We start from the raw sequence: 12,373 nt of genomic DNA, 5'->3' as shown, positions 1-12,373 counted from the left end.
GGATTTATTATTTTATTTCATTTCTTGCATCAGACGATTAACATGAAGAATTCACAAATGCACCCACCTACCCAAAGCTGATGGGTTTTTTTTTTTTTAGCCTCCTTTTAAGCCAATTACTGTAAAAAGATCTCTCTAAAAGAACCTGAAAGTGATCTTTACAAGTTGTGAAAATGTACACACCCTTTTGTAATTTTATCAGGGAATCGTAGCATGGGGCAGCTCAAACAAAGCAGGGCTCTTTAGCGTCAGCTGCCTTCACTTAGGAGCACGAGGAACAGGATACCAGCCCATATCCGTCTCCTTCCAGGTGGGTGTTGGCTCACTGTAAGCAGATGGTGGGTTTATGATTCTAATGTATTACATATTTCTCAATAGACAAATATTTGCACTGGACCAGAATAAATAAGAAAAACATTCGTCAGCTTAGTTTCAAAGACTATCTGAAGTTTTAGGACACCTCAGCACTTAAACTGGTGTAGGAAGTGGCTGAATGTGCCATGAGTCCTTTCTTTCCTTTCTCTTGGTTTAAATCCTGCCCTAACCAATAAGGGAAAACAGAAAGCAGAAAGGTATTGAGATACATTTGGATTTCTCCCATTTGGAGAGCTCTTTGAAGTATACAGTAAAAGCATACTTTAGCTCTAATAAAAGGACATTAGTCAACTTCCCAAAGAGTGTGACCAGTCTAATTTTCTTTGTCTAATGAGTATGTTGTTTCATGAGATGCCTGGGTGGGCTCAGCGACTGAGCGTCTGCCTTTGGCCCAGGGCGTGATCCTAGAGTCCGGGGATAGAGTCCCACATTGGGCTCCCTGCATGGAGCCTGCTTCTCCCTCTGCCTGTGTCTCTGCCTCTCTCTCTCTCTCTGTGTCTGTCATGAATAAATAAGTAAAATCTTAAAAAAAAAAAAAAAGTTTTTTTTCTTTCCACAGTATGACATGGTCATATTTTATCTTAAATGTGAATGCACTGATGAAGGAATGAGTAAGTGTTCAACAAGTTTAACAGATTATTAGTCTCACATTACGCCTTTACAACACAAGAATGCGTACCTGTCACTTCCATGTGGGCCTGGCTTTTTTGCTTTTGTTTTTCATTACTTATTGAAAGGGTATTTAATTTGGCTTCCCTGCTGAGCTAGAAAGAGCTGTCCCACTGTAGGGGGAATGAGACAGATGGATTTCAATAGGATGATGACATTATGGAAAACAAATAATCTTCTCCAAAGCAACAACACAAGAAAAGCAAGAGTCAGCCATTGGAATAAAAATTAATTTCACAAATGCAGTAAATTTCAAGTCCAAATGTGGTATTTTGACTTTTGAAAATGAGTAACAGTGGGAAAGTTTATTTAAATGTATACTCCTCCAAAAAGCAAAATAATTTGGCCCATAAAACCTATCCAACATGACTAGAAAATTAGATTTAAGAAGGAAGATAATTTGATTCATCTGAATTTCTCTACAAGGAAAAAGCAATCCAAGTGAGATACAATTTCCAAGTGGCTTCTTGCATTTCCCTTCAAAAAGAAGCTCCAGAGGAATGCAGTAATTGGATCTTCCAATCGTCCAAATGTGGCCTGAAAATGGCTACTACTAGAACCAAAAATCTTTGCACTCACTGGGAGAAGGCAATGTGGTGAGAGGCTGAGGAAGGTGGAAGAAAAGAGAAAGTCAAGGATGGGTATCTGGGAAAGACTCTGAAAATACTAGGAGAGAAAAACACGCACATTTCCCCCACCCTCCTCTCATTCTCTCTCTCTATTTGCTACAATTTTGAGAGAATTAAGGAGAAAAGAGAATTTAAAATTTGAGGCTATCAGTTATTATATGAATCTCCATTAATGTTTTTTAAGAAGTGCAAGTAAGAATGGAAATCATTTTTAATTACTTTTGTGGGATGAAGCCTTTTAAGACCTGGGAGTTATTTTATTAGAATAATTATTGTGATCAAATATTCTGCTTAATTATGATTCATAATCTATGAGCTATTATGTTTAAAGCATAGATATTAGGGCACCTGGTGACTCAGTTAAGCATCTGAGTCTTGGTTTTGGTTCAGGTCATGATCTCAGGGTCTGGGGATGGAGCCCTGAATGGGGTGGGGTGGGATGGGGTGGGGGGGTTGTGTCAGCACGGAGTCTGTTTTAAATTCTCTCTGCCCCTCCCTGCACTTCCCTCTACCCTGACCCTCTCATGTGCTCACACAACTCTCTTTTGCTAAAATAAATATATCTTTAAAAAAAATAAAGCATAGATATTAGAACTTACCTGTCTTAAGTAAGTAAAATATATATATATATTCTTTGGTTATTGAAAGTCCTCTAGTATCTCAGATTTCCATCATGCCTAAATAAATGGGCAGTTCTCTCCCTACAACTTGGACTCTCAGGAGAACTCCGCAGAATGGATACCTCTCTCAAAATATTTTCCTTTTTTGTTACTTCAACTCTTCGTACTGCAGATTTTCCACTTGCCTTTCTGGCCAATCCTTCTTCATATCCTCCCGTGTGCTCTAAACAACTTTCAAGCTTTGAAAGCACTAGGGGTCCATACCAGGCTCTCCTTTATTTTTTATCCACATCTCTCTGTAAGTTACCTCATCTAATTCTATTTTTAAAAAATCTGCCAGTAAGCTGATGACTTGCAAATTTCACTTCCAGCCCTGATCTCTCCACTGAACGCCAGACTCATATACACAACTGTATGCTTGACATATCCTCTGTAAAAAAGACAAGACAAAACAAAACAAAAAAACATTTATCTCAAATGTTGACACATCTCAAACTTATTTTCCACCCCATCCCCCAACTCAGCTGCTTCTCCATTTCTTTGAATGGCACCATCTTAATGGTTACCATCAAAACCTTCCCAGGGTTTAGGGAAGTCATCCATAATTGTTCGTCATCTCCCACAGCCAACCCTTCAACAAGTTCTATTGATTGCACTGCTAAGATATATTTCTTTCTTTCTATATGACCTTTCCTCTATCCCAATGTCACCCCCTAGGCCTATTCGCTATAATCTTTCACATAAACTACTACAGTGGCATCTTACTATTTTTCTTGATCCAGGTTTTCCTTTTGTAAGTTAATTAACCCCCTTTACTATTTAACCTATAATAACCTTTTTAAAAACTGGAACTAGGGTATCCCACTCCCTGACATAAAACCACTTAATGGCTTCCCAGTGGGACTGTGGCTGTGCATACTGAAATAAGAAAACCCAAATCAAATGTGCTTAGACAACAAAGGGAATTTGTTGATTGACATTTTTAAAATGTAGAAGTAAAGCAGCTCAAAAATCTCATCAAAGTTCTACTTTCCGCATTCTTCTGCGGTCCCCAGTGGTCAATGTCCCCCAGTAATAGCTCATAAGAAGCCTGTAAGACACAATCAGGAAAGCAGATTTTCTTGTTTAGGTCTTAAAAGAAGAAAGAAGTGTCCAGTGGTTTGCCCTATTGTGGTCTCTTGGGTCACAAGCCCACCCTCGAAACACTAACTATGACCAGAGGATTGGAATAAGCTGATTGGCCTCAGCCAATGAAGGCCCCTTCATTGGAGCTGGAGATGAGGTTAGCTTCCTGCTGACATACAAGAGTAATGCATGAAGATGGATATGAGCCGGAAATTCAGGATGCCTTAGTTCAGGCTGCTATAACAGAACACCACAGACTGGGTGACTTAAACAACAGTCATTCATATTTCACAGCCTGGAGGCTGGAAGTCTGACATCAGAGTGACAATGTGGTTGGATTCTTGGTTAAGGCCTCTTCCAGGTTTATAGACAGCTGTCTTCTCCTTGTATCTTCACAAGATATTGAAGGAGGGAGAGAAAGAAAGGGAAAGTAAGAGAGAGAAAGATGCGGGGGAGGGAGAGGGCACTCTCGAGTCTCTTTTCTAAGGGCACTAATTCCACTCTTAAGAGTTCCATTCTCATGACCACATGACCTCCCCAAAGCCACTCCTCCAAATAGCATCATACTTGGAAGTTAAGATTTCGACATATGGATTTTAAGGGGACACGGACATTTAGTCCATAAGAAGGGGAAATGGAAGTTAGGTAGGCAGTCACCAGTGTCCACAATTCATCACCTATAAGGTACTAATGATCCCTTTCCCTTCTTCTGGCCTTCTCTCGAGCACTCTTTTTTTTTTTCTTTAATTTTTTTTTATTGGAGTTCAATATGCCAAGATATAGCATAACACCCAGTGCTCATCCTGCCAAATACCACCCTCAGTGCCCATCACCCAGTCACCCCAACCCCCGCCCAATTCCCCTTCCACTACCCCTTGTTCATTTCCCAGAGTTAGGTGTCTCTCATGTTTTGTCACCCTCACTGATATTTTCACTCATTTTCTCTCCTTTCCCTTTATTCCCTTTCACTATTATTTATATTCCCCAAATGAATGAGAACATATAATGTTTGTCCTTTTCCGATTGACTTATTTCACTCAGCATAATACCCTCCAGGTCTCTCCACATCGAAGCAAATGGTGGGTATTTGTCGTTTCTAATGGCTGAGGAATATTCCATTGTATACATAGACCACATCTTCTTTATCCATTCATCTTTCGATGGACACCGAGGCTCCTTCCACAGTTTGGCTATTGTGGACATTGCTGCTATAAACATCGGGGTGCAGGTGTCCCGGCGTATCACTGCATTTGTATCTTTGGGGTAAATCCCCAGCAGTGCAATTGCTGGGCCGTAGGGCAGATCTATTTTTAATTCTTTGAGGAAACTCTGCAGTTTTCCAGAGTGGCTGCACCAGTTCACATCCCCACCAACAGTGCAAGAGGGTTCCCCTTTCTCCATAACCTCTCCAACATTTGTTGTTTCCTGCCTTGTTAATTTTCCCCATTCTCACTGGTGTGAGGTGGGATCTCCTTGTGGTTTTGATTTGTATTTCCCTGATGGCAAGTGATGCGGAGCATTTTCTCATGTGCTTGTTGGCCATGAATATGTCTTCCTCTGTGAGATTTCTGTTCATGTCTTTTGTCCATTTCATGATTGGATTGTTTGTTTCTTTGCTGTTGAGTTTCATAAGTTCTTTATAGATCTTGGAAACTAGCCCTTTATCTGATACGTCATTTGCAAATATCTTCTCCCGTTCTGTAGGTTCTCCACCACTCTTGTACCAGTGTTCCTCTCACTCACCCCAGGTACACTGACCCTTTTGTTTCCATCTCATGCCAAGAAGCTCATTGGCACCTCAGATTATTTGCACTCACTGCTCCTGCTGAAAACACCCTTCTGGCAGTGCTTCCTGTAGCCAATTCCTTCTGTTCCTCTGATCTTAATTCAGAGCACTGTCTCTTTTGCTATGGTGTATTTCATAAACTGTGACAGCTGTACAAATCACCTCTCTAACCTTAGGGGTCTTAGAAATCACTAAATTTCTGAGAGATCTCATCACACAGAGCGTAATGACTTAAAAGTTCAGTCTATCTTTAATTCTGCAATTTATATATTATTAATTGAAATAGAGGCTTCAAATAATTTCAAAATAGTTATTTGCCATTTTTCCCTGTGAAAGGAAAGGAAACTCTCAGAGGAGCATAAAAAGAACCAATATTGAAAACTTGCTTCCTCATCAGACAAGAAATCCTTTTATTTCAGCAACAACCCCACTAAAAGAAGACATATAAACTAACACATTTGGAGCTATTGAGCCAAGACATGTTTGCAACAGCCAGAGCAGATGCAATAACCCTGTTTACAGGTGGACATGTTGCCATCTGATCAGAAGTTTTGTCTAAATGCATCCTAACTCTCACTATACTATGAACATTCCTTTTATGAATATCAAGAATTTAGACTGATCCATTGTAGTGTATAAAATCATTAAAACTTTTAGGAAGATGATTAAATTTTGAAAATTAGATACTGTGGATGAAAACAATCTGCAGGGATCCCTGGGTGGTGCAGTGGTTTAGCTCCTGCCTTTGGCCCAGGGCGCGATCCTGGAGACCCGGGATCAAATCCCACATCGGGCTCCCGGTGCATGGAGCCTGCTTCTCCCTCTGCCTATGTCTCTGCCTCTCTCTCTCTCTCTCTCTCTCTCTCTCTGTGTGACTATCATAAATAAATAAATAAATAAATAAATAAATAAATAAATAAATAAATAAATAAATAAAAATTTAAAACAATCTGCAATACTTAGCACATTTATTACTACAATAATTACAAAACTATAAATTGGTACAAAAGCTTGCAAACATGCAGTGATATTTTGGAAAAAGCTGAAGTTATGATAATTGATTTAGAGGAAAATAAATTTTACAAGCATAATATCAGGATAAAATGAGATACCAGAAACCTTTGATGCAAGAGATGCCTTTAATTGCAGAAGAGGGAAGTAATGAGCAACATGAGCAGTTATCCTAGTAAATTTCACTGGGTCTTGGGTATGTACCTATGAGACCCCATTCCAGCAGAGCCCCAATTAATATTGATTACCAAGTGTCTAAATGATGACAGTTCTTGGAGTAAAAATACATATATTTGAAAGCCAACAATAGAACACTAAAGCTGGCCTTATTTTAGAGCCCACTAGATCTTTGATAGTCTTTGACTATTCAGCTTTGCATCGCTCCAGCCATTTAAAATGGTTCTTGAGTTGTCATTTTCTTGTATACATATTCCATTGCTGCAACAAGTGCATTTCCCAGATTCTAGCATCTGTTAGGTTGAAAATATAAAAGAAAATGTAATGTGCATTTTACCAAAGTAGGATATAATCTATTATAAGAAAGCGCTCTCTCGCTCTCTCGCTCTCTCTTTCTCTCTCTCTCTGTGAAAACAATGAAAAATGTTGTTAATCCAACTATAACACATGATCAATTGTAAAAAGCATTCCCATTTCAAGCTATCCAGGTGCCCCAGGCGTCTTAACCATCTTAAGGTATCTTTACTCATATGTCTGGCATCTGATGCTAGTTCCACCTGGGACCTCAGCTGCTCTGTCAGCCAGAAAAGTGTATGTATATTCTCCTTGTGGTCTGCCACTGTGCACTAGTTGGGGTATTCTCACATATAGTGGCTGGGTTCCCAGAGCAAGCACCCCAAGAGAATCAGGCAACAATTGCATTGCTTTCATGATCTTTCTTTGGAAGTCACATAAAGTCACAGAGCACCACCAGATTTACGAAGCACAAACACAGAGCCCACATTTTAATGGGAGGAATGTAAAGTCACATTGAAAGAAGAACAAGTGAAATGGGAGCTGTTGTCACAAGCTGTTTGGAAAATACTGTCTGCCAGAGAGAGTGAAACAAAGTAAGAGAGACAGAGACAAACATTAAGACAACCTGAAAGACAAATACTTCTTATGGCACAGCCGTGCACATCTGGGAGAGCCACCTAATGACATTTGGAAGTGTCAAGCAACCACTGCCCTGGTACAGAATCTCACTCAGAACTGTCAAAAGATTATTACATTCATATACTTGGAAAGAGAACAGATGCTAACAAAATTTTCAAAGTTGCTTTTCAAACTAAGCCTAGCAAAGCTAAGAAGTAAAGTTGTTTTGAGATCTATAGATATTCAGGGCCTATCATAAACTAGGTAAGGAGAGAAATTCAATAGAGCTAATGTGTGCCTAGAAAAGCAAGCTAAAACACCTCTGGTCATAAGGGTTCTGATTTTTTTGTTTTAAAGATTAAAGAATCTATATGATTGGGCGGCCCCGGTGGCTCAGCGGTTTAGTGCCGCGTTCAACCCAGGGCATGATCCTGGAGACCCAGGATCGAGTCCCACGTTGGGCTGCCTGCATGGAGCCTGCTTCTCCCTCTGCCTGTGTCTCTGCCTCTCTCTCTCTCTCATGAATAAATAAAATCTTAAATTTTTTATTTATTTATTTATTTATTTATTTATTTATTTATTTACTTACTTACTTATGATAGTCACAGAGAGAGAGAGAGGCAGAGACACAGGCAGAGGGAGAAGCAGGCTCCATGCACCGGGAGCCTGACGTGGGATTCGATCCCGGGTCTCCAGGATCGCACCCTGGGCCAAAGGCAGGCGCCAAACCGCTGCACCACCCAGGGATCCCTAAATAAAATCTTAAAAAAAAAAAAGAACCTATATGATTTAAAAAGTGACTTTTCTTGTGCATTTATAAGCAAGATGCTCTAGTAGACTATTTACTTTTACATATCTTATCTTTGAGACATTATGAGATTTGTATAATTGTTCGCATTTTATAGGTAAGAAAGCTGAGCCTTGAGAGGCTGATCCCTAATTCTATGCACTTTCCCTTACTACACAATGCTTTTGACTTGACTTATCTTGTAGAGGACATTTAAAGTACCAAATAGACACTTCTGAGCAGAGTTTGAAACAGGGAAATAGAATTCAAAGTATTGTAGAAAGCTTTATATTTTTAACATGCCAAAACTTTCAAAAGAGGGTATCGAATGTCCCAGTCAACAAGCAGCTCAATGGGCCTTTGGAGGAACATGATTTGAAAGGGACCCATCACACAAAGCCTAACCAGACTGAAAGGATTTTTGTGAGGAGTGTGAACCAAGAGAGGAATGTGATGAACTCCAAACAAACAGAAAACAGACATCTTCAGGGAGACATCATAAGATGACAAAACATTAATTTTTGAACAAAAAAACATAAATATTCATAGATAGCTTCAGAAATCATTAGGGACAAATGAATAAAAGAAATATAAATCTGAACCTGACTGTGCTAATTAGCTAGAAAAATAAGTAAAGATGTTGAATGCCTCTGAAGTTTCTCAGTGCCATTTAAAAATCAACAGTGACAGTAAATATTTCAAAAGTTTTAACATGGCAGACTCTTTTTAAGAGGCCCACTTTTTTCTTTATTTTTTAACTTCTTAAACTGTAACCTGAACCCTCCTTAAAGAGATAGCTAGCTTTGCATTTTCTCACAGTCTGATTGACGTGTCCTTCCAGATTTCTGTCAGATAATAAATTATTTTATTGAGCTAGTGAAACTTCTTTTATGGAGAAAGGTCTCTTTCCAGACAACGCAATAAAGGTATTATTTTGTGGTTTACCACTTAAACTGGAAGGAATCTTGGGTGTTTTTTAAAAACACGTGTCACAGCACAAAACAAATGATAGAACTGAACGTTAAAAAAAAAAAATCTAATCCTGATACTCCCATCTAAGTAGTGCATTAAGCTCTCCTACAGTGTTGGCTACTATCTAACATCTTACTCAAGAAATTTGGGGAAATTTTTCATTCTTACCTTACAAAATGCAAACAACTCACAGGGACGGTCCATAGCAGAAAATGTAAAAGCAAATTGAGAGATTAAGCTACATTCTTCCCACAAATAATCCAGTTCTGAGTATTTAAGGGAGGAAAGCCATTTGTTGAAGCCTCTCTCAGTAACAGTTTACATAATACCATTGTATAACAAAATGCCAGATTTACCTAAGCTATTAATTGCACAGATTTAGAAATCTTTACATGAAAGTAATTTTATGCTGCATGAGCATGCACGCACACACACACACACACACAAGTAGAGAAACAAGAGGGTGCTCTCTTTCTCTTTTAGATTTTGAGAGAGCACATGCACATGGCACACACGGTGCACATGAGGGGAAGCAGGGGCAGCAGGGGCAGCGGGAGAGGGAGCAGCAGACTCCCTGTTGAGCAGGAACCCAATTCAGGGCTCCATCCCAGGACCCTGGGATCATGACCTCAGCCCAAGGCAGACTGCTTAACTGAGCCACCCAGGAGGCCCTCTTCTTCTCTCTTTCAAGCATCTTTATATATTACCTAAAGTTAGCTACTGGTGATTTAAATCCTATTCAGAAGCTTCTATATTGGTTACATGATTTTTTAAGCTCTAGAATAACCAATTAAGAATGTATTTGGGGCGCATGAGTGGCTCAGTTGGTTAAGTGTCTGCCTTAGGCTCACCTCATGATCCCAGAGTCCTGGGATCCAGTTCCACTTCAATGAGGAGACTGCTTCTCCCTCTGCCCCTCCCCCTGCTCATTCTCTCTCTCTCTCTCTCTCTCTCAAATAAATAAATAAATAAAATCTTTTTAAAAAGAATGTGTTTGTTTGTTTTACCACTTTACCATAATGCTATCATTTGGAGAGGGCGGGGAACAGCATTTAAAATATTGCTGCAGCCAGCAAGAGGTCACCAGATCTGTCTTTGTCATTTCACTCTGGTTCATCTGACCCAGGATGGATGGACCGGAAAAAACCACCAGAGGCCAATCCACTGCCTCCTGGTTTATGTAAGTGCTCTGGCTACTATAACCTAGTGCCTACAAAGAGAGATAATTTTAGATCTTGATACTTGATGAAGGTTCACCCTCCTATAAATGATGGCTAGTCAAAGGGCCACACTTGACCATTTTCAACGTACCTTCAAAAATAGGAAACATGTTCTCTTTGGAAAATTAACGTCATTATTCATTTGCACCCAAGGATTTAAAATCAAATCCATTATTAAGAAGGGTGTACTTTGAGCCATTTTTTCAAGCTTTGATTTGGAACTATAACTGGGACTCAAGGGGAAGGTTAACTAGTTAGTTAGCAGAAGCCTATCCTCATATGCTGAGCACAGCTTCAGAGAAGCCCAAGAACTATTAGAAAAAATTTTTTTACAAGGAACTACTATGTATACATAAAGATATGGAAAATCCCCTTGGATTAGAAATAGTGCCAGGCTTCCCAATCCAAAACCTACAAATACTTTTTTGTTGATTTTGTTTTCTGCCTTCAGAGCTCTCAGAGCCTCAATAGTTAGTAGACTGATCAAGACTGTTAAATTGGTTAAAAGACCTGGAACTCTTCTCAGATTCTCAGTGAATGCCTCATTCATACAGTACAACATGAAATAGACTAGTTAAAAAGAAAGTAGTTTATTTTCAAGATTAGATAATTGGATCCTGCTATGAAATGGATAGAGAATGGATAAAAATGGTCTGTTTTTAATTTATGAGATAAACTATATAAGAAGCATTTATCTCAACCTACTAAGTTTTATGTTAAACTGCTCAAGTTTTTAATTAGTATTTTGTCTTTTTTTTAAGCTTTTTTTTTTTTAATATTTATTCATGAGAGACAGAGAGAGAGAGGCAGAGACAGAAGCAGGCTTCATGCAGGGAACCTGATGTGGGACTTGATCCCAGATCTCCAGGATCACACCCTGGGCTGAAGGCAGCACTAAACTGCTGAGCCACCCAGGCTGCCCAAGTTGTCTTTTAAAAAAAAAAAAATTTATTTATTTGAGAGACAGAGAGTGAGAGAAGGCACAAGCAGGGGCAAGGGACAGAGAGAGGGAGAAGCAGACCCCCCTGCTGAGCAGGGAGCCTGATGCAGGGCTCGATCCAGAGTCCTGAGATCATGACTCGAGCTGAAGGCAGACGTTTAACTGGCTGAGCCACTCAGGCACCCCTAGGTTGTTGTCTTAAATAGGTTAATGTTCCCACCTGAAATCTTATTTACACCATTTTTTGGCATAGACTCACTTTTCCAAAAACATATCAAAGTTTAATGTCAAACTAGCCAGATATTTATTATGATGAAGTCCAAGTTAATGATAATTGACAGTGTGACTTCACAGCAAAACAAAGGCACTGTTCCAAAGTGGTATTTACCATTTATACAGTTGCATTACAGAAAGTGTTCAACTCAAAGTTAACCTTCTTTTCCTTCTACTGTAAGTAAAAGTTCAGATTCATCAATGGCCAAGAGTTGGATTGAAAAAACAAAAATGGACCAGAGACAAACAATGGTATGTAAAAATGATGCTCTCACCTTGGGAGTCATGAAGCTACTCTAGAGCTTTCCAGAAATAACTCACAGACTAAAATAAACTTGGGACAAATGTCATTGGGTCTTAACATCAAGGCAAACTACAACCCTCTTAAAAGGTCAAATTTGAAGTGCCTGCCTAAGTGGCTCCACTGCCAGGTGTTAATTAACAACATAATCTGATTCTTGGCTTGGGGCACCTGGGTGGCTCAATTGGCTAAGTGTCCAACTCTTGATTTCAGGTCATGATCTTGGGGTCTTGGGGTCAAGCTCCACATCGGGCTCCACACACAGTGCAATCTGCCTGAGATTCCCACTCTCCCATTCCCTCTGCCCCTCCCCGTGCTCGAGTGTTTTCTCTCTCTCTCTCTCTCTCTCTCTCTCTCTCTGTCTCAAATAAATAAATAAAATATTTTTTAAAAATCTGAATCTTGGCTTAAATAAAGGACAATTTACAGGAATGTTCCCTCACTGCTTTTTTTATGGTCACACCTTTGGCTTTTTTCAGCAATTCTTGGCAATGTGTGCTATAGTCAAGCACCCATATTTTGAGTGGTGCTGGACTCAAATCCTAGTTCAGCGATTTTTTAACCTATGTTAGG

Source organism: Canis lupus, chromosome 14 (genome assembly GCF_011100685.1).
Source record: "Canis lupus familiaris isolate Mischka breed German Shepherd chromosome 14, alternate assembly UU_Cfam_GSD_1.0, whole genome shotgun sequence".
NCBI classification, from domain to species: Eukaryota; Metazoa; Chordata; class Mammalia; order Carnivora; family Canidae; genus Canis; species Canis lupus.
Note: the sequence above shows the minus strand (reverse complement) of the source record.